Below are 23316 nucleotides of genomic sequence, written 5' to 3'. Positions count from 1 at the left end.
CGAAGATTGGCAGCCTCGGCACCGATGGGGCAGCGAGCTTGGGTGCGAGGTGACCGGCGAGGTGCTGAGCAGAGGCAAGGCAGGGCCGGAGCTCGGCGGCGCTTGGCTGCGACGGGCAGATGGTGGCGCGGGACAGCGGCGCGGGGCTCGGTGGCGCGCTAGGCCGGGGCGAGAGGCTCGGCTGCGAGCTCGGGGAGGTTGTGGCGGCGCGGCTAGGCAGGAGCACGACGGCGCGGACGCGAAGTGACCGGCGCAGGTGGCTACGGCGGCGGCTCCGGCAAGGCAGCGGCGGCGCGGCTTGGTGGCGCGTGGGCTAGGGTACGGCGGCGGCTCGGGCTGAGGTCAAAGAAGAAAAAGAAGATCCGGATTTATAACCCCCAACACGTGACAGAGAAGGAAACGGGAAAAGAGTCCTTAAGACGCGCGAGATCCACTGACCGGACGCTCCGGTGGTAGCGACCGGACGCTACCACCCAGCGTCCGGTCGATTCCAGAGAGGTCCAAATCCTCTGGAATCGCGACCGGACGCGTCCGGTGGTCCTTGACCGGACGCAGGCAGGGTCCGGTCAGTACAACTTTGTCATCCTCCGATCGACCGGACGCTGAGCCCTTTCTGACCGGACGCACAGACGCAGCGTCCGGTCACTCCTTCAACAGCAGTTCACCTCCTGTGAACTGACCGGACGCTGGACAGTAGCGTCCGGTGCAGCGTCCGGTGCACCTTTTTCAGCAATTCTTCAACATACCTTCGCGCTACCTGTTCCCAATCAAGTCCCAACTTGAATAAGATCCAAATAAACACCAATTGGGACTGATGTGAGTGACCTCTCTCAAACCCTCATATTTTTCAAAATATTTTGCCTTAGGCTATAATTCTTTTTAAGAAAGTAGGCAACAAGAGGGCAAATGGAACAAAACGACAAAACAACATTCATGCATATGTAATGCTTGTAAGTAAATCTAGTTGCTTGTCAAGTTTGATCCAAGGTTAAGCTTCTTCACACGCTTTTCGGCGGTTATCTTAACCATGTTAGACAAGCCCTATATGCATTGCCACAAATTAAACATGTTGTATTTTACAATGAATGCAAGGGACAACACAAGCTCAATTTTTTGTGAAGTTACTAAAATCAAGTACATTGAGCTCGTTCCGCAATCTACAAAATGTAGCTTCATCTAGCGGTTTAGTGAAGATATCCGCTAATTGATCTTCGGATCTTACACCTTCTAGTGATATATCATTTTTGGCTACATGATCTCTTAGAAAGTGATGGCGGATATCTATATGCTTGGTGCGAGAGTGTTGAACCGGATTATTTGCAAGTTTTACCGCACTTTCATTGTCGCACAAAAGAGGTACTTTCTCTAGAACTACTCCATAGTCTAGTAAAGTTTGTTTCATGTATAATATTTGTGCACAACAAGCACCCGCGGCAATGTATTCCGCTTCGGCGGTGGACAAAGCCACACTATTTTGTTTCTTGGAGGACCAAGACACAAGAGATCTACCAAGCAAATGGCACCCTCCGGATGTGCTCTTTCTATCAACTTTGCATCCGGCGTAGTCCGAATCGGAATAGCCAATTAATTCAAATAAAGCTCCTTTGGGATACCAAAGGCCAATGCTTGGTGTGTGCTTAAGATACCTAAGGATTCTTTTTACGGCAATTAAATATGTTTCCTTAGGACTAGCTTGAAATCTAGCACACATACACACACTAAACATGATGTCGGGCCTAGATGCGGTTAAATATAACAAGCTACCAATCATAGAACGGTAGAGAGTTTGATCAACCGAGTTACCTCCCTCATCTAGGTCGAGATGTCCATTTGTAGGCATTGGGGTCTTGATTGGCTTACATTCATCCATCTTGAATCTTTTGAGAAGATCTTTTGTGTATTTCTCTTGAGAGATGAAGATGCCTTCTTTCATTTGCTTGACTTGAAAACCAAGAAAGAATGTAAGCTCACCAATCATTGACATCTCGAACTCCTTAGACATCAATTCACCAAATTCTTTGCATGAGTCTTCATTTGATGATCCAAAGATGATATCATCAACATATACTTGACAAATGAAGATATGCCCATCAAGCTTCTTGGTGAATAGTGTGGTGTCGACCTTCCCAATGGTGAAGCCCTTCTCAATAAGGAAATCCCGAAGGCGCTCATACCAAGCTCTTGGGGCTTGCTTAAGCCCATATAGTGCCTTGGACAACCTATAAACATGATTAGGATATCTAGGGTCTTCAAACCCGGGAGGTTGATCAACATAGACTAGTTCATTAATAAAGCCATTTAAGAATGCACTTTTCACATCCATTTGATATAGTTTCATTTCATGATGTGATGCATATGCAAGAAGGATACGGATGGCTTCTAATCTTGCAACTGGTGCAAAGGTTTCTCCAAAATCTAAACCTTCAACTTGAGAGAACCCCTTTGCCACTAGTCTTGCCTTGTTCCTCACAACAACACCTTGATCATCTTGCTTGTTGCGGAACACCCACTTTGTTCCAATGACTCTTGCATCTTTTGGTCGCTCTTCAAGATTCCAAACTTCATTGCGAGTGAAGTTGTTCAACTCTTCATGCATGGCATTGATCCAATCCGGATCTTTAAGAGCATCTTCTACCTTGGTAGGCTCATAGCAAGAGACAAAGGAGTGATGAGCAATAAATGAAGTAAGTTTTTGAGATCGAGTCATCACCCCCTTTGTTGGACTCCCTATGATGAGATCTTGTGGATGATCTTGTAGGAGAGGTGTATTTCTTCTATTGACCACTTGAGGAGGAGGTTGTGGAGCATCAACATCTTGTGCTTGTACCACCATTTGCTCATGGGAGATATGAGTATCTTCATTTTCTACTCTCCCAACTTTTTCACCATCTTGTGGTACATTTGATGAAGAAGGTTGGTTAATGACTTGTACATCATCTTCATCATCTTTTGGCTTGATGTCTCCCACCGGAATATTCTTCATAGCCTCCCTCAATGGTTCATCACCTACATCATCAAGATTCTCATGTGCTCCTTGGGAACCGTTAGATTCATCAAATTCCACATCATATGTTTCTTCAACCAAGCCGGTGGCATGATTAAATACTCTATATGCTTTGGACTTCAATGAGTAACCAACAAGAAAACCTATGTCACAACGCCTTTGAAACTTCCCTAGGTGTTGCCGCTTCTTGTAGATGTAGCACTTGCAACCAAACACCCTAAAGAAGGAGACGTCCGGCTTCTTCCCATTGAGCAACTCATATGGTGTCTTGACAAGGAACTTTTGAAGAAATAGGCGGTTGGATGCATAGCATGCGGTGTTGATTGCTTCCGCCCATAGAGCTTCGGGGGTGTTGTACTCATCAAGCATTGTCCTTGCAAGAGTGATCAAAGTCCGGTTTTTCCTCTCAACTACACCATTTTGTTGAGGAGTATAGGTTGCGGAGACTTCATGTTTGATTCCAACTTCATCACAATAAGCTTCTATGTTTGTGTTGTCAAACTCTTTGCCATTGTCACTTCTTATCTTCTTGAGCTTCACTTCAAATTCATTTTGAGCTCTCTTGGCAAACTTCTTGAAACAAGATGCAACTTCGGATTTGTCATGAAGGAAGAACACCCATGTATATCTTGAATAGTCATCCACAATCACAAGACAATAGAGATTTCCTCCCAAACTTTTGTATGTTGTTGGTCCAAATAAATCCATGTGTAGGAGTTCTAGCACTCTTGTGGTTGACATGAAAGCTTTGGTTGGATGAGTGTTTGCAACTTGCTTGCCGGCTTGACATGCACTACAAAGCTTGTCCTTCTCAAACTTCACATCCTTCAATCCTCTTACCAAATCATTCTTCATAAGCTTCTTGAGTGAGCTCATCCCAACATGAGCAAGTCTTCTATGCCATAGCCACCCAAGTGTTGTTTTGGTGAATAGGCAAGTCTTCAAGTTTGCATCTTCGGAGGTGAAGTCAACTAGATATAAGTTGTTGTATCTAAATCCATTGAATATCACTTGATTGTCATCTACTTTGGATACAACAACCTCCTTCTCGGTGAATAAGCATTGAAAGCCAAGATCACACAATTGCCCAACGGATAGCAAGTTGAAGCTCAATGAAGCAACATAGAGCACATTGGAAATGGAATGATCATTTGATATTGCCACTTTGCCCAATCCTTTAACCTTGCCCTTTGAATTATCTCCAAATGTTATTTTCTCTTGTCCATCTACCTCTTCATCTAGTGAGGTGAACATACGAGGATCACCGGTCATATGTTGAGTGCAACCACTATCAATAACCCAATGACTACCACCGGTCTTGTAGTTCACCTACACACAAGAGATTCAAGCTTTAGGGATCCAAGCTTGTTGAGGGCCCTTCACCTTCTCAACAAGTGACTTAGCCACCCAAATTTTCTTAGGCCTACTCTTGTTGGGGGGACCTAAGAACATGACTTTCATCTTTCCACTCGAATCTTTTCTAAGCATGTAGTGAGCATTGAAAGCAAAGGGTCTAGCATGCTTGGGCAAGGGTTGTGGTGGTGGAGTTTGACACTCATGAGCAAAGTGGCCTTCTTGTCCACACTCAAAACATCTCTTTGGCTTTGGCTTTGGCTTTGATTGTTGGTATTGAGCTTGAGCCTTCTTCTTCTCTACACTTGCCATATATCCAATGCCACTTCTATCCATCTTCATGACGGTATTCATGAGTAGCTCACTTTGGAGATGCTTGCCTCTAGCAAACTTGCTCAATCCCACCTTGAGATGCTCTTTCTCCATCTTGAGCTTCTTATTCTCTTCCTTGAGAATATCATTGTTCTTCTCCTCCTTGAGTTTCTTGATTTCTTCTTTTAGCTTCTTATTCTCAAGGATCACCTCTTTGTCATGATCAAGAGTTTCTAGCACAATGGTGTTGTGACTTTTCATCTCTTCAAGATCTTTCATGAGCTTTTCATTGTCACTCTTGAGCTTGACAAACTCATCATAGTCATTGCACTCAACCACTTGCTTGCCCTTGCTACTAGATCCATGCTCAATGCTTTCATCAATCAAATCATCATATGAGGTAGCTATATCAATCTTAACAACATGGTTAGTAGCATCATGTGGCTCATTTGGTAAGAATTCTTGTGCAATAATAAGGGTATCATAATTGATCTTTAGAGTTGTATATTCATCTTTTAGCTTATGGTGACTAGTGACAAGCTCATTGTGCACCCACTCAAGTTTTTCATTTTTATCTTTAAGCTCTTTCTTAGAAGATTTGAGCTCCTTGAGTTTGGATGATATAGAATCATTTGTTTCTTTGAGCTCATCATTAGCCTTTTCTAATGTATCACACTTAGCTAAGAGTGAATCATTTTTAGCATCAAGTTTTTCATTTGTAGCTCTACTCTTTCTAATGATCTTTGTATATTTTCTTAGTATTTTGACAAGATCATCATATGTAGGTGAGTCATCATCATCGCTATCACTATCATCATCACTAGCATGTTCATCATCACTACTATCATCACTCTTAGTTACCTTGCGTTCACCTTTGGCCATAAGGCATAGGTGTGTAGAGGATGATGGCGATGGTGGTGGTGAAGATGCAAGATCAATAGCAATGGCGGCCACCTTTTCATCGTCACTCTCATCATCGGATGATCCACTTGATGAATCAATGTCCGTGAGCCAATCACCGACAATGTAGGCCTTGCCACTCTTCTTCTTCTTGTAGAAGTCCCTCTTTTTGCCATCTCTCTTCTTGTATGGCTTGTTCTTCTTCTTTTCATCTTCATCACTTGAATCATCTTTCTTGCCCTTGTTCTTGAACTTGTCTTTCTTGGGCTTTGTGCATTGATGAGCTAGATGGCCAAGTTCGCCACAATTGTAGCAATCCATCTCGGAGATTGGCTTTCTTCTTGAGCTTGTGAAGAACTTCTTCTTCTTGCCATCAAACTTGATGCCACTCTTATTTAGCCTTTTTAGCATCTTGGTGGTCTTCTTCACCATGAGGGCAAGGCTTTCTTCATCATCTTCATCACTTGAGCTCTCATACTCAAGTCTTGCTTTGCCCTTGTCTTGACTAGCTTTGAATGCTAAGTCCTTCTCTTTCTTCTTTGTAGAGGATGAGCCATCTTGTGGTGTGATGTGCATGTACATCTCATGAGCATTGATCTTTCCCAAGATTTGTGTCGGTGTAGCGGCGGAAAGATCACCTTGATGTAGCACGGTCACAATGTGCCCATATTTGTCAATGGGGAGGACACTCAAGATTCTTCTCACAACGTCGGATGGTGACATTTGAGTAAGTCCAAGCCCATTGACTTCCTCTACAAGAACATTTAATCGAGAATACATCTCATTAGCACTTTCTTTGGGAAACATCTCAAAAGAATTTAGCTTTTTAATCACAAGATGATAGCGTTCCTCACGCTCACTCTTGGTTCCCTCATGGAGCGCACAAACGTCCGACCATAGTGCATGGGCGTCTTTGTGGTTCCTTACACGATTGAACACCTCTTTGCAAAGGCCTCTAAAAATGGTGTTGCGAGCCTTTGCATTCCATTTTTCATAATTTACTTCATCGCCTTGAAGTTGTGCGGCATTCCTAGGTGCGGGGAACCCTTGGGAGGCGGCTCTAAGAATTCCAATATCTAGAGCTTCTAAGTATGCCTCCATGCGGATTTTCCAATATGGAAAATCATCTCCCTCAAAGATAGGAGGAGGTCCATCCCCGTGAGACATCTTGCTCTAAGCGATTAAGCTTAAAAACGTGAGCACGAGGCTTTGATACCAATTGAAAGGATCAAGATGCCCAAGAGGGGGGGTGAATTGGGCTAATTCGAAATTCTCTTGCAATAAACAAATCCTACGGATAGCCCAATTAACCCCTTGTGCCTAGAAAAGTATTTCTATCAAACTAATGCACAACGAACTCACCACCTATGTTCCAACCTTACTCAAGCAAGCAATTCTATGGATGTAAAACAAGTATTGAATTGCTTAAAGTAAATACTCAAAGTAAGTGCTCAAAGTAAATAGGGAGAGAAAGGAACGCGGCGATGTTTTGCCGAGGTATCGAAGAGTCGCCACTCTCCACTAGTCCTCGTTGGAGCACCCGCGCAAGGGTGTAGCTCCCCCTTGATCCGCGCAAGGATCAAGTGCTCTTTACGGGTTGATTCTTCAACACTCCGTCGCGGCGAATCACCCAAAGCCGCTCACAACTTTGAGTCGGGTCACCCACAAGCTCCGCCGGGTGAACACCAAACTCCCAATCACCACCAAGCCGTCTAGGTGATGGCGATCACCAAGAGTAACAAGCACGAACTCTCACTTGACCACGCGAAGCCTAATGAGACGATGGATGCACACTTTGCTACTCTTGATTTGCTAGTGAGGCTACTCTCTTGGATTCTCAAATCACAAACACCTCACTAGGACCTTGCTCTTCTTGGCACTCACAAACGTGTTTCTCAGCTGTTGGAATGAGCAAAAGTCACTCCACTCACGAGTGGAGCTTCTATTTATAAGGCAGCCTGAAAAACTATCCGTTATGAGCTTCTGCGGGGTGACCGGACGCTCCGGTCGTGATGACCGGACGCTCCGGTCAGTTCTACCCGCGAACCAGTATTTAAAGAGTCGACCGGACGCTGGCAGGGTCCGGTCAGCACTGACCGGACGCGTCCGGTCGCATAAAACCCTTACTGGAACCTTACTGGACTCGACCGGACGCTGAACCCTCAGGGTCCGGTCGCACTGACCGGACGCGTCCGGTCACACTTTTCCAAGTCTAGACCCTTACTGGAGTCGACCGGACGCTAGCTCTCAGCGTCCGGTCACACGACCCTCCAGCGTCCGGTCACAACAGACTTAACCACCTCAGTCAAACGAACTGACCGGACCCTGCGGCCAGCGTCCGGTCGCACCGGAGCCAGCGTCCGGTCAGTGTTTGACCCTCCATTCACTTTCAACTTTCGAACATATGTGAATGAAGTTTGCTCCAAAGGATCTTAGGCATTCATAGGAGCTACCTAGAGCTAGTTTTAACAAGTGTGCACCACACCTAACTCACTAGACTCAACTAGGTCAAGCTACCCGTTCATACCCCCTTCATAGTACGGCCAAAGGAAAAAAACAAAGTCCTAAACTACTCTAAGTGTCTCTCCAACTCCAATCGACACTTAGAACTAGTTATCCTTAACCTTGTCGTCCATCCTCTGAAAACCGAAACGATTTCCATCGTAGGGGCATGACAACCTCGATTGCCCAATCGATCTCCATTACCATGACCTAACTTAATTGCCTCTGCAAAACACACGTTAGTCATAGTAATCTTGTATTGACATTAATCACCGAAATCCAACTAGGGGCCTAGATGCTTTCAGACGTCCTACCGCTCCATGGGATCCTCGAGGGTGCCGTTGTCTACAACATTGAGCACCTTGTCGGTGACCGTGGCACCTTCGTTGGGGCGTCTAGGGACTACGCCATCGTGATCAGCCACAACCCTAACAACGGCACCTGGACAGGGGGTGCTTCCCGCTGAAGAAAGGCCACCATGGTTGATGGATATCTTCAACATCTCATCAAGCTTCATGAACTAGCCGATCTGAGCGGCCGCAAGGATGAAACCCCCCATCAACGCAGTCCTAGGCGGCTTCCCCACCGATAAGACTTGCTCAGGGAAGATTCACTGAAAGAGCTCCCCGCATGGCTCCATCCCGACAAAGGCCTCGTGGATGATGGCAAAGCCGACAACGCTCAGCACCCTCCAGTGCACCTCCTCCTTCAGCAGCAGTGGACCCTTCTCGACAAAGGTAGCCAGCACCATCTCATCTATGTTGGTTGACCTCCAGCTCGACATCACACTCCAGATTCATGAACGGATCTATGAGCTCTCCTCTCCCTCGCATTACCCTCTCTCACTTAGGAATCACCGTGGCATACGAACGCGCTCGGTGAGAAGGAGAAAGGAGGAGAGATAGCAGCTTAGGAACAGGCAAAGGAATGGGACGAGAACTCCTCTCCCCCTCCCTATTTAAGGAAGAGGCGCAACAGCTGAGGAAAGGCAAAAGGTTGGGATGAAAAACTCTCTCCCTTCCCCTATTCAATGCAGATGGGAAATTGATGCTAACAGGAATCCGATGGGATGCGCCTAGACCGATAGGACACGCTCTAGTAGATGAGACATCGCCTAGTCAAACAAGACATTGCCTAGGCATGGCCCACCACTACCATGTGCCGGGCGCGAGAATCTGGGCGCACCCACATATAGGCGACTCTTCGCTTCCCTAGGCAGGACCTGGAAAGACCCGATGACGAAACCCCCATCAGGGGGAGCCCATCGAGCCTCCTGGGTCGATCGGATGGCCTAGGTAAAATGACAAACATACGACCACTAAAAGATAAGCATCTATGTTTACTTACTTTGCGTGTTAATTTCATTATCGAGCTTCTGACCCCAGCAACGGTAGGGGCACAAACATCGCTCGGGGGCTGCTAAGAGTGTCTACTTGTTTAGACATCCTCATCGCCTAACCGCTCCTTACGTTTAAAAACCAGAGACACGATGTGTGGGTGTAAAACTTTGAGTAAAACTGGATGAACCGCTAGACCCTATGCCTCGGCGGCTATGGTGTTTTTGTTCACCAGCATAATCGAATTCACAGTTCCCCGTACCCCAAGCCTCCACCTTCTCGAGAAGGGTTCGAAGGGGTACGCCTGCAGATTCTCCTTCAAGGAGAAGCTGTCAGGTCGCTTAAAGTCAATCAAACGACTCAAACCGCCACTGAGAGATGAAAACAAAAAATTGCGATGCACGTGCAGGTTACACGGGCCTCATCACGAACGTTGGACTCGAACCCTGCACGAACATCTAGTAAGAGCTTCTCATCGCTCATACCATCAAGGTAACATTACCGACTGTAACACCCTAGGTGTTATGGTCGCACTAAAACACTTGCATGACATAAGCATGAGCATCATCATCTCATTCATAAGCATCATACCATTATGAATGTTATCATTTCATGTGTGTTTCTATTTGAACTGTTTGGTTTTATGCTAGCAATTGTGTGTGCTCATGTGTGGTCTATGCAAATGTGTGTAAAATGTCCTCTTAAACAACTTAGCTACACTTAGAATGTCATTAGGAACAATGTTCATGTTGACCATATTGCCTAATTATACTTCCAAGTAATTGTTTGACTTGTGTTGACCCCTAGAGCGCTTTGGTTTGACTGTTTAAAAAGTGTAGCTTTGAGTGTTTGCATGTCTGAGCAACCTAAAGAAAAATTGTAGCAAATTATATAGGGAACAAACTTTGTTTAGAGGCCAAGTCATGAAAATGTGTGGAACAGTCTCAAACATGGCCCACAAGTCAGACTTGGGTGCTAATTCTACACTTAGAAAATTTTCTAAGTCCCTTGTTGATTTCTAGTTTTTGCAGGCTTGACTTTGGCTTGATTTTACTCTCTATCCATTGCAAATTAGACTTTGATCTCTAAAGGAGTTTTGTAGCTGGTACATAGGACTTCAACTTTTGTTTAGGAGGTTTGCGCTAATGATCAAAGGATTCAGAAATCCATCGGCTCCAAATCACGCTGTTAGGCTCGGGCATTGCTCTGCTGATCGAACTGAATCAACAGCTACAGTGACCAACCATTTCAGAACATCCTTGCCGCATGTATGCCGCGCATCACTAGCGTCCTAAGCAGCCAGGCCACGTTGGGCCTCAGCGTGGCACTTCATCCCGTGGCGCTCGCTCGTGACTCCTCCGCGCTCGCATTCCATTCCTTTGTCTCCTTCGTCCACAGCAGCATCGCAGCGCCTTCGCTATGGCCACAGTCGTTGCCGAGCGTGTCGCCGTTGCGTATCACCCTCGCCATCACATCGTTGGTCACTCCAGCTAGCCCACCACTCCACCATCGCCTCCTGTAGCTCGTCCACCTTGCCGTTGAGCCGGAGAGTCGAGGTAGAGGCCACCTTTCCTTCTTCCCGCGGCGAAGCGCCATTACCGCCGTGAGCTCCGACAAGCTCCCGTGTACTCACCACCATACCTCGCCTCGCTCCGTCACTCCCACAGCTCCGCTAAGACCTTCTCTAGCTCGTTGTCATCTCCGCGCAGTCAATCGACCTCAGGTGAGGCCGCATTTGGCGTTTCCGCGTCGTCGCAACCTCACCAGAGTTGGGTGCTCCGTGGCCAGCCCCACCTAGAGTACCTCGTCACCTCTGCTCTCTCCCTTCTCGTTCCCCGGAGTACCCTAATGCTTGAATCAGGCCTAGCCAAACCTCTACTAGCTGGAGATGGCCGGCACACCACTGGGCTCCTCCACCGTGCCACCGTGAACATCGGCGAGCTACCTCCGTTGGCTCTGCCCTCCCATCACCTACCCCTATCGATGCGCATAGATGAGTAGAGCACACTGGTGACCTCGGCCTCACCGAAATCCTCGCCGCCGGCGAGGTAGCGCCGAGCAGCGTAGCGCAGAGCCGCCTCCACTGTTTTGGTGTGACGGACATGCAGGCCCGATTGGCTGGAGGGCCCCAGCTGTCAGCGTCTATTGAATGAAAAGCTAGTGCATTTGTTCAGATTTTTATGCTATTTTGTGAATTTTGTATCTCTTTGTGTGTAGATCCAAATGGAGTGATTCTAATTTTGGTAGAATCACAGTGAAGTCTAGTATTTAGGAAAAATATGACATGAGCACTTGAAGTGGAAATTTTGGATGAATTAAATAGGAACTTGTTTTTAAAAGCATGCAAACTTGTTTAAATTATAGTTTCTGTGCTCCAAAAATTTTGAAATTTTGTGGGTGAGCTCTTCTTGTTTAGTAGAACCTCTGGTAAAAATTTGAGAGTCAGAGCATGTATGATTTTTGATTTATAGATTTTCCTTTTATCATTGGATGATCCTTGTAGGAATTTTAGTAATTTATTTATGAATCCAATGACCATGAAAATTGTTTGAGGATGTCCTAGTACCTTACGGATGCTAGAAAAAATATAAAATCTGTTGCTTGACACTTTTCACTAGGGTTTCCTAATTATGCCATTTTAAGCCTTTATGCCTTGTCATTTTTGTGTAGGATGAGATACTTGTTAAATTGATGTAAAATTTATGTAGTAGCCTATTGGAGACATATCTAAGCTACTATAATTTTTGTAGAATTTTCTATATACTTTGGATATGTGTTTATTATTTAACCTAATTATCTAAATAAATTAATAAAGGAATGAAAATGATTTATTTAGGAAGGGCCACTATGTTTGCTTATGTTCATTTTATGTATGTTAACTGTTGGTAACCTTGGTAGTACTCGTGGTGCTATGCGTGTATGTAATGAAGTATTATTTTCACTATAATTCTATTATAGTGACTTTCTAGACAGATTTTAGAGTTAAGCAGATTAACTGGTGAATTTGATATTTGCTGTGAAATTGGTACCTAACAAAGTGGTAGGAAACTTGTTTATATAGCTTGTGTCAAAATTTCAAGACATTTGGCCTAGTAGTTTGTGAGTTATCTCAATTGGAAGACAGCACTCCCAACTGCCTACTCTCTGGAATCCACGGACAGTTTTGCAAGATTAGTCTGGGTGACCTAGTTTGAGTTTGAATTAGTCTTTGGTGATTAAATGAAAGTTGTATACAATTTTATAAGCTTTTCAGAAAGTCTTAAATCATGGTATTTGGATCTGTAGAACTCCAGTTATGGATCAAACTTGTAGCTACTGTTTGCAGCCTGAAAACTATTGAGTGCAGTGAATGACTTGCTTGCTTTATATGAGTTGATGTGGTAATTTAGATGCTAGGCTAATTAAGATAAATTGTTAGTTGCAGGTGCTAGACTTCTTACTAAAGATGAACAACTTTATCTTAGGTTATTAGAACTTGGTGAGTGTGCCGTTCTTGTTTTCTAAAAGAGATATGCACCTACTCGGTAAAATCAATGTTAATCTTGTATCATTACGTCTTTCATGCGTCCATTCAAACATGGCTGTACATTTCATCATCACCTTCCATCTCATGTGCATGCATGATTCTTATACTATGCATATGCATGCAATAGGTGTTCCGGAGGGAGTCACACTTCTAGAATTCGAGCCAGTACTTCCGGAGGAGCAGCAGCAAGCTCAGGAGCAGGAAGTGTAGACCCCTGACGAAGGAGTCAACGAAGAAGTTCTTGTGTGCCCCAATCACCAACCTTCATCTTTTCTGAAAGGCAAGCCCTGGAGCATTCTAAGTCTCCTATGTTTTAAAAATGGTTACTTTGAATATCTTTATTTATTGATGCATTAAGTGATAGGAATTGGATGCAAACACTTGTTGGATATATATCTATTCCTTGGCCAGTATACGTACCCTGAATCCTATTTAGGTCTAGGAGCGAATCAAAGCTTAGCCATGCTTAGACCGGTAAAAGTCAGGTGATTTCCTGTCACCTGCAAGTTAGGATGATGTCCGGTCACGGTTGGCTATATATTGCTATCGTGGAAGATAACCATGTGTTAATAATGAATTGTGACTGGGCGGGATGTCGATAGAGAAGCAACAAGGCAAGGAGGTCTTGGGTGTGGATGTATCCCCGTCTATGTCGGTTAAGAACCGATTCGCTGTACGCCCTCATGTCATGTTGAACGCATGCCTATCACTTAGTTGGCCAGATAACTCGTTCCAACCACGAAGCCGAGTAGCTCAACTCAGGCCGGAAGACCGAGAAGTGAAAGTGCGCACCCTGGCGGTAGTAAGGATGTGCGGGGAGCTATTGGCGTAAGTCCGAGAGATTGACCACCTGGCAAAGTGGACTCCCTGAGGGTGCGGCGCTGCTTGGAGCCACGATTCCTGAGGTGTACCAAATGTGACCTAAGGCTGGATATGACTATGGCGCTAGCTTGTATTTGAACTAAGTGTGTGTGATGGTCTCAATCTACTTTTCTTCCGCTATTTGTGAACTCGTTCTGTAATAACTATGTGTACTCTGATGTATGAGGTACTTGTGAACTACTTGTGAAATGGATGTAACATGTGGCCTGTTATGTTGAATTACTGTGATCTTGGTTGTATGCAAGTTGGTTTGAAATTCTTCGTGGTTTCAGTTGACTACCGGGTTTATATGGGTTCAGGTATGACGGTTTGATCACTCTGGTGATTGCTTTCGTACTTGTGCTCTTATAAATTGGTTGGTTCTGTTATAGCTGGCATCAGAGCTAGATTCAATATTAAACATGTCATATGTGTATTTAAAACAAAGGTTTTTGTTTGCGAAAATCAGTTTTGACAACTTATAGCTACTTTTATAGGGTGTTCAAATCTGAAGTTTTACTTAAGTGTGCCAGTGGTCATATCCTCTATGCCCAAATAAGGACTTTCAGGTGGCTTATTTAAGTAATGACTTTTGGGGGTAATTGCTTTCATTTTATTTCGTCGTCCATACGGCGTGCTATTGTATGGATGTCATCCGCTTGGGTGGTAATGTATGGATCAATTGCCTCTACGCCCAGGTAAAGTGAGTTGTGAGAGCATGACCGTCCAACAGTCGGTCTAGGGGAGAGTTAGTTGTGGTTACTAGAATATTTACATGTTACGTACATGTATATATGAAGGTACTTAATTGTGGGTACATCTGTCGGGTAGCTTTGGATACCAAAGTATGTACATATGGGATGTATATATGGAGCGTATCTTAGTTTACTGCTTTCATTGTATGCTTATTTATCTCGTGTGGGATGGGCTACAATGAATTTGTCTGCAGGTACACTAACAACGCAACATGTAGCTCGACTAGATACTTATATGAGAGAACGTATGTATGCCACCGTCTATGTCGCTAGAATGTTAAATTTTTCTTAAGATTTGTGAGGACGTACGGAACATGCATGCATCATGTTTACTCATGCCATTACATTTTTGCATCACTCCCTCCCTTATCTTTAATTATTCTGTTATAGATTTCCCATCCTATAAGGTAATCCTCTCACACCCAAGTTACAATGCTACTACAGATGGCTGCACTAGCACTACCGCCCTGGGGCAGCACATTCCTTCATATGTTTGGCACCCTAACCCTGTTGTGGAGGGTGCTACATTTAGTAGGATATACGGAGCCGCCTCATTATGCTTTGATGTAATCTCTGAAACTTGCATGTTGGCTCCATATGGATGTGAGCTTTAAATAAAAGTCCAACTGTGATGTTGGCAAAAATTTAGCATGTAAGCGTATGCATCGCGTGAATGTGCGGAGTAAAGTCATGGCGATGTTATGAGGATGAGTTATTGTGCCTCTGTTTATTGTATGAAATTAATCTCTCCAATAAGTTCAGTTTGGCATAATTCTACAATCCTTTTGCAATGTATCCGACATCGTCCATCATTACTCACAAATGCATTTATGTAGAAGTCACGCAATCTGCATTCAGGCCATGCTGGGGGTAGTGGTGATGATGATCTTCCACCGCCACCACCACCCACATCGTCTAATCTGTTGGCCATGCTTGTGGAAGGTCAGTGTGCATTGGGGGATGCTATGCGTACCCTGGCCCAGCATCAAGCCTAGGGCCACAATCAACGACAGGGACCAGAGCCCAACCAGTTTAGTGATTTCAAAGAATTCCAAGATACCAAGCCGCCCATATTCAAGGAAGCTGAAGAGTTGCTCCAAGCAGAAGAGTGGCTAAACACGCTTGAGCGCAAGTTCCGTTTGCTCAGGGTGACGGAACAGATGAAGGCGGAGTATGCTTCGCATCAGTTACAAGGACCAACAGGTATTTGGTGGCGTCATTATAGGTCCACCTTACCTGAGAATGCCCAGATCATGTGGAATCAATTCTAGGAGGCTTTCAAGAGTCATTATATTCCTCCCGGGCTGATGGCCATAAAGCATGATGAGTTTATGAAGTTGGTGCAGGGCACCAAGACACTCACTGAATATCTTCATGCCTTCAATCATCTAGCAAGGTATGCTCTAGAATTCGTTGATTTCGAAGCAAAGAAAATCGCCAGCTTTAAGAGAGGGCTTAGTCCCAAACTAATGAAATCCATGGGGAACAACAAGAGTGTCACTTTCAATGAGTTCATAAGCGATGCTCTTACTCAAGAGAATAACAATAATGTCTATGCTGCTTCCAAAAAATTGCAAGAGGGCCTTTGAGGCAGGTGTCTCTCAGGCTAAAGCTCTAGTAACGAAGACTCAGTTTCGCCCACCGACTACAGCCGTTAGGTACCGGCCGCCACAAAAGAAGAATCAGGCAAAGACTAGTTTCAAGAAGGCATTTACTGTACCTCTTCCAAAGGGCACCATAGGATCAGGAAATTCTTTTGTTCCGCCAGCTAATAGGCCCTGCTGGAATTGTGGCAGGACAGGTCATTGGTCCAAGAATTGTCCGTATCCCTAGAAGAACAATCAGAAGCAAGGGAATTCTGGTGCTCGTCAAGGACATGTTAACTAAACCAATGTGACAGAGATACCCTCCGGAGAGGTGGTTACTGCGGGTAAGTTTCTTATGAATCAACATCTGACAGTTGTACTATTTGATTCTGGTGCTTCGTATTCATTTATGAGTCCAGCTTTTGCATCAAAATACAATCAGAAGGTAATTACAGTATCCTCGGGTAGTTATTGCATTAGTGCAGCTGGAAGTAATATCTTGACTAATCAAATAGTGCTGGGGTGAGTATCAAAATTGAGGGACGAGTGTTTATGGCCGATATGGTAGTTTTGCTAGGATTAGGGATAGATGTAATCTTGGGAATGAAGTGGATGAGCGGTCATGGAGTGCTCATTGATACTTCCACTAGGGTCGTTATGTTGAGGGATCCTATCAGTAAGGAGGCTTTTCTAGTGCCACTTCCCAGAGAGCTAGAACTCCACAACACTACTAATGCTATCCAGACCCTGAGAATTGAGGACGTCCCAGTAGTGTGTGAATTTCTAGATGTATTTCCTGATGATTTACCTAGTTTACCGTCGGATCGAGATATAGAATTCAAGATCGAGTTAGTGCTGGGCACTGCACCTATTTCTAGAAGGCCTTATTGGATGTCGCCCAATGAGTTAGCAGAGCTTAAAGTTCAGTTACAAGATCTATTAGAGAAAGGTCTTATCTGACCTAGTGCTTCTCCCTAGAGTTGTCCTGCCATATTTGTGAAGAAGAAGGACAAGTCATTGCGTATGTGTTTGGATTATCGTCCACTCTATGCTGTGACCATCAAGAATAAGTACCCATTGCCTCGCATTGATATTCTGTTTGATCAGTTGTCTAAGGCAAAGGTATTCTCCAAAATTGATTTGAGGTCTAGTTATCATTAGATAAAGATTAGACCGGAGGATGTGCCTAAGACCGCTTTCTCCACCAGATATGGGTTGTATGAGTATCTTGTTATGTCCTTTGGCCTAACCAATGCTCCTGCATACTTCGTATATCTGATGAATTCTGTATTCATAGAGGAACTAGACAAGTTTGTAGTTGTCTTCATTGATGACATCTTGATCTTTTCCACAAATGCTGAAGAACATGTCGAGCATCTAAGAGTTGTTTTATCCAGGTTACAAGAACATAAGCTCTATGCAAAGTTTAGTCAATGCGAGTTTTGGCTTAAGAAAGTACCTTTCTTGGGTCATGTGTTGTCTGATGAAGGGATTTCGGTTGATCCGTCTAAGGTGCAAGAAGTCATGGATTGGAAAGCACCAGCTTCAGTGCATGAGGTTAGAAGTTTCCTTGGTTTGGCTAGATATTATCGTCGATTCATCCTGGATTTCTCTAAGGTAGCCAAGCCCATGACCAGGTTGCTTCAAAAAGATGTAAAATTTGTTTGGACTCCAGAGTGTGAGACTGCTTTTTGCACTTTAAGGACCTTGTTGACATCAGCTCCTATGTTGGCACAACCGGATATCGAAAAACCTTTTGATATGTTTTGTGATGCATCAGGTACCGGTTTAGGATGTGTCCTTATGCAGGAAGGCCAGGTCATTGCTTATGCCTCACATTAGTTAAGGAAGCATGAAGTCAATTATCCAACTCATGATCTTGAGTTAGCTGCTGTTGTTCATGCTTTGAAGATTTGGAGGCATTACCTGCTTGGTAACGTGTGCCATATCTATACCAAACATAAAAGTCTCAAGTATATTTTCACCCAACCAGAATTGAACATGAGACAGAGAAGATGGCTAGAGTTGATTAAAGATTATAATTTGGAAGTCCATTATCATCCGGGTAAAGCAAATGTTGTTGCTGATGCTTTGAGTAGGAAATCTCACTGTACTTCTCTCTTGGAAGCAGATTATCATTTGGTGCATCTGTTACATCCTGCTGTGTTGCACATTATTACCCTTAGTTGCTCTCTAGAAAGTAAAATCATCAAGCTTCAGAAAACCAATGTGGGTATGTTCCACATCAAAAGAAAGATGAAGGAACAAGATACAAAACACTTTCGTATTGATGAGAAGGGTGTTCTATGGTTTAAGGACAGACTTGTTGTACCAAAGGACAAAGAGCTTAGAAACCAAATCTTAGAAGAAGCTCACTCATCCAAGTTATCTATCCACCCAGGAAGTAGCAAAATGTATCAAGATTTGAAATCTCGCTTTTGGTGGACCAAGATGAAGAAAGAAATCGCATCTTATGTTGCAAGGTGCGACAATTGTTGTAGAGTCAAAGCAATTCACATGAAGCCTGCTAGACTTCTCCAACCATTGTCTATACTAGGATGGAAGTGGGAAGAGATTAGTATGGATTTCATTGTTGGACTTCCTCCTACCTAAAAGAATTTTAATTCCATATGGGTAATAGTGGATCGTTTAACAAAGTGTGCTCATTTCATACCAGTTAGAGTTGACTATCGACCAAGTGACTATGCTGAGTTATATTTTAACCAGATAGTATGTCTCCATGGTGTTCCTAGAACCAACAATTGCATAAGATGATAGGGACCAACTTAGTTAGAAGTTCTGCTTCTCATCCACAAACCTCTGGACAGACGGAGTGGGTGAATCAAATATTAGAAGACATGTTAAGAGCTTGTGTCATATCATCCAAAGGTTCGTGGGATAAGTGGTTACCCTTGGCTGAATTTTCCTATAATAATAGTTATCAAGAAAGCATCAAGATGGCTCCCTTCGAAGCGTTGTATGGCCGTAAGTGTAGAACTCCTTTGAACTGGGTTGAATCTAGAGAAAGGAGATACTACGGCATTGATTTTGTTGAAGAGGCTGAACAACAAGTCCGTACTATCCAAAAACATATGAAAGCCGCTCAAGCTAGGCAGAAAAGCTATGTGGATAAAAGAAGAAAGCCCATTGAGCTTGAAGTAGGTGATCATGTTTGTCTGAAGGTATCACCGATGAAAGGTGTGCAGCGATTCAGAGTAAAAAGGAAGCTTGCACCTAGGTATGTAGGCCCATATCCGATCATGGAAAAGAGTGGGAATGTGGCTTACAAGATAGAGTTACCTTATGAGATGAGAGCTATCTTCAATGTTTTTCATGTCTCTCAATGGAAGAAATGTCTTCGTGTTCCCGAAGAAAGAGTTTCACTTAGAAATATCAAGTTGAAATCAGATCTATCCTATGAAGAAAGGCCAGTGCGGGTTATTGATACCAGAGAGAGAGAGAGAGTAACCTGGAACCGTGTGGTCAAGTTTTACAAGGTTATGTGGAGTAACCAAGGTAGTGAGAGCGATGCAACGTGAGAATAGGGAGATTATTTGAAGGATGTATACCCTACCTTTTATTCAAAATGGTACGCTTTTCAAATCTCGGGGCGAGATTTTTATAAGGGGGAGGGCTATAACACCCTAGGTGTTATGGTTGTACTAAAACACTTGCATCACATGAGCATGAGCATCATCATCTCATTCATAAGCATCATACCATTATGAATGTTATCATTTCATGTGTGTTTCTATTTGAACTGCTTGGTTTTATGCTAGCAATTGTGTGTGCTCATGTGTGGTCTATGCAAATGTGTGTCAAATGTCCTCTTAAACAACTTAGCTACACTTAGAATGTCATTAGGAACAATGTTCATGTTGACCATATTGCCTAATTATACTTCCAAGTAATTGTTTGACTTGTGTTGACCCCCTAGAGCGCTTTGGTTTGACTATTTAAAAAGTGCAGCTTCTAGTGTTTGCATGTCTGAGCAACCTAAAGCAAAATTGTAGAAAATTATATAGGTAACAAACTTTGTTTAGAGGCCAAGTCATGAAAATGTGTGGAACAATCTCAAACATGGTCCACAAGTCAGACTTGGGTGCTAATTCTACACTTAGAAAATTTTCCAAGTCCCTTGCTGATTTCCAGTTTTGCAGGCTCGACTTTGGCTTGATTTTACTCTCTATCCATTGCGAATTAGACTTTGATCTCTAAAGGAGTTTTGTAGCTGGTACATAGGACTTCAACTTTTGTTTAGGAGGTTTGCGCTAATGATCAAAGGATTCGAAAATCCATCGGCTCCAAATCGTGCTGTCAGGCTCGGGCATTGCTCTGCTGATTGAACTGAATCAGCAGCTACAGTGACCGACTGTTTCAGAACATCATCGCCGCGTGTACGCCGTGCGTCGCTGGCATCCTGAGCAGCCAGGCCACGTTGGGCCTCAGTGTGGCACTTCATCCTACGGCGCTTGCTCGTGAATCCTCCGTGCTCGCATTCCATTCCTTTGCCTCCTTCGTCCACAGCAGCATCGCAGCGCCTCTGCTACGGCCGCCGTCGTTGCTAAGCGCATCGCCATCGCGTATCACCCTCACCATCATGTCGTTGGTCACTCCAGCTAGCCCACCACTCCACCATCGCCGCCTGTAGCTCGTCCACCTCACCGTTGAGCCGGACAGTCGAGGTAGAGGCCACATTTCCTTCTTCCCGCGGTGAAGCGCCATTACCGCCGTGAGTTCCGACGAGCTCCCGTGTACTCACCACCGTACCTCGCCTCGCTCTATCAGTCGCACAGCTCCGCTGAGACCTTCTCTAGCTCATCGTCATTGCCACACAGTCAATCGACCTCACGTGAGGCCGCATTCGGCGTTTCCGCGCCGTCGCAACCTCGCCGGAGTTGGGTGCTCCGTGGCCATCCCCACCTAGAGTACCTTGTCACCTCCGCTCTCTCCATTCTCGTTCCTCGGAGTACCCTAATGCTTGAATCAGGCCTAGCCAAACCTATACTAGCCGGAGATGGTCGGTGCACCACCGGGCTCCTCCACCGTGCCGCCATGAACATTGGCGAGCTACCTCCGGTGGCTCCACCCTCCCATCACCTACCCCTATCGATGCGCATAGATGAGTAGAGCACGCCGGTGACCTCGGCCTCACCGAAATCCTCACCGCCGACGAGGTAGCGCCGAGCAGCGTAGCGCGGAGCCACCTCCTCTGTTCTGGTGTGATTGACATGCGGGCCCGATTGGCTGGAGGGCCACAGCTGTCAGCGTCTATTGAATGAAAAGCTAGTGCATTTGTTTAGATTTTGATGCTATTTTGTGAATTTTGTATCTCTTTGTGTGTAGATCCAAATGGAGTGATTCTAATTTTGTTAGAATCACAATGAAGTCTAATATTTAGGAAAAATATGACATGAGCACTTGAAGTGGAAATTTTGGATGAATTAAATAGGAACTTGAAATGTGTTTTTAAAAGCATGCAAATTTGTTTAAATTATATCTTGAGTTTCTGTGCTCCAAAAATTATGAAATTTTGTGGGTGAGCTCTTCTTGTTTAGTAGAAGGTCTGGTAAAAATTTGAGAGTCAGAGCATGTATGGTTTTTGATTTATAGATTTTCATTTTATCATTGGATGATCCTTGTAGGAATTTTAGTAATTTATTTATGAATCCAATTACCATGAAAATTGTTTGAGGATGTCCTAGTACCTTACGGATGCGAGGAAAAATATAAAATTTGTTGCTTGACACTTTTCACTAGGGTTTCCTAATTATGCCATTTTAAGCCTTTATGCCTTGTCATTTTTGTGTAGGATGAGATACTTGTTCAATTGATGTAAAATTTATGTAGTAGCCTATTGGAGACATATCTAAGCTACTGTAATTGTTGTAGAATTTTCTGTATACTTTGGATATGTGTTTATTATTTAACCTGATTATCTAAATAAATTAATAAAGGAATGAAAATGATTTATTTAGGAAGGGCCACTATGTTTGCTTATCTTCATTTGATGTATGTTAACTATTGGTAACCTTGGTAGTACTTGTGGTGCTATGCGTGTATGTAACGAAGTATTATTTTCACTATAATTCTATTATAGTGACTTTCTAGACAGATTTTAGAGTTAAGCAGATTAACTGGTGAATTTGATGTTTGCTATGAAATTGGTCACTAACAAAGTGGTAAGAAACTTGTTTATATAGCTTGTGTCAAAATTTCAAGATATTTGGCCAAGTAGTTTGAGAGTTATCTTAGTTGGAAGACAGCACTCCCAACTGCCTACTCTCTGGAATCCATGGACAGTTTTGCAAGATTAGTCTGGGTGACCTAGTTTGCGTTTGAATTATTCTTTGGTGATTAAATGAAAGTTGTAGACAATTTTATAAGCTTTCTAGAAAGTCTTAAATCATGGTATTTAGATCTGTAGAACTCTAGTTATGGATCAAACGTGTAGCTACTGTTTGCAGCCTGAAAACTGTTGAGCGCAGTGAATGACTTGCTTGCTTTATATGAGTTGATGTGGTAATTTAGATGCTAGGCTAATTAAGATAAATTGTTAGTTGCAGGTGCTAGACCTCTTACTGAAGATGAACAACTTTATCTTAGGTTATTAGAACTTTGTGAGTGTGTCGTTCTTGTTTTCTAAAAGAGATATGCACCTACTCGGTAAAATCGATGTTAATCTTGTATCATTACGTCTTTCATGCGTCGATTCATACATGGCTGTACATTTCATCATCACCTTCCATCTCGTGTGCATGCATGATTCTTATACTATGCATATGCATGCAATAGGTGTTTCGGAGGGAGTCAGGCTTCTGGAATTCGAGCCAGTACTTCCGGAGGAGCAGCAGCAAGCTCAGGAGCAGGAAGTGCAGGCCCCCAAAGAAGGAGTCAACGAAGAAGTTCTTGAGTGCCCCGATCACCAACCTTCATCTTTTCTGAAAGGCAAGCCCTGGAGCATTCTAAGTCTCCTATGTTTTGAAAATGGTTACTTTGAATATCTTTATTTATTGATGCATTAAGTGATAGGAATTGGATGCAAACACTTGTTGCATATATATCTATTCCTTGGCCAGTATACGTACCCTGAATCCTATTTAGGTCTAGGAGCGAATCAAAGCTTAGCCATGCTTAGACCGATAAAAGTCAGGTGATTTCCTGTCACCTGCAAGTTAGG

The sequence above is a fragment of the Miscanthus floridulus genome, chromosome 19 (genome assembly GCF_019320115.1).
Source record: "Miscanthus floridulus cultivar M001 chromosome 19, ASM1932011v1, whole genome shotgun sequence".
Lineage (NCBI taxonomy): Eukaryota > Viridiplantae > Streptophyta > Magnoliopsida > Poales > Poaceae > Miscanthus > Miscanthus floridulus.
The sequence above is the reverse complement of the archived record's forward strand: the minus strand, read 5'-3'. Positions refer to the sequence as shown.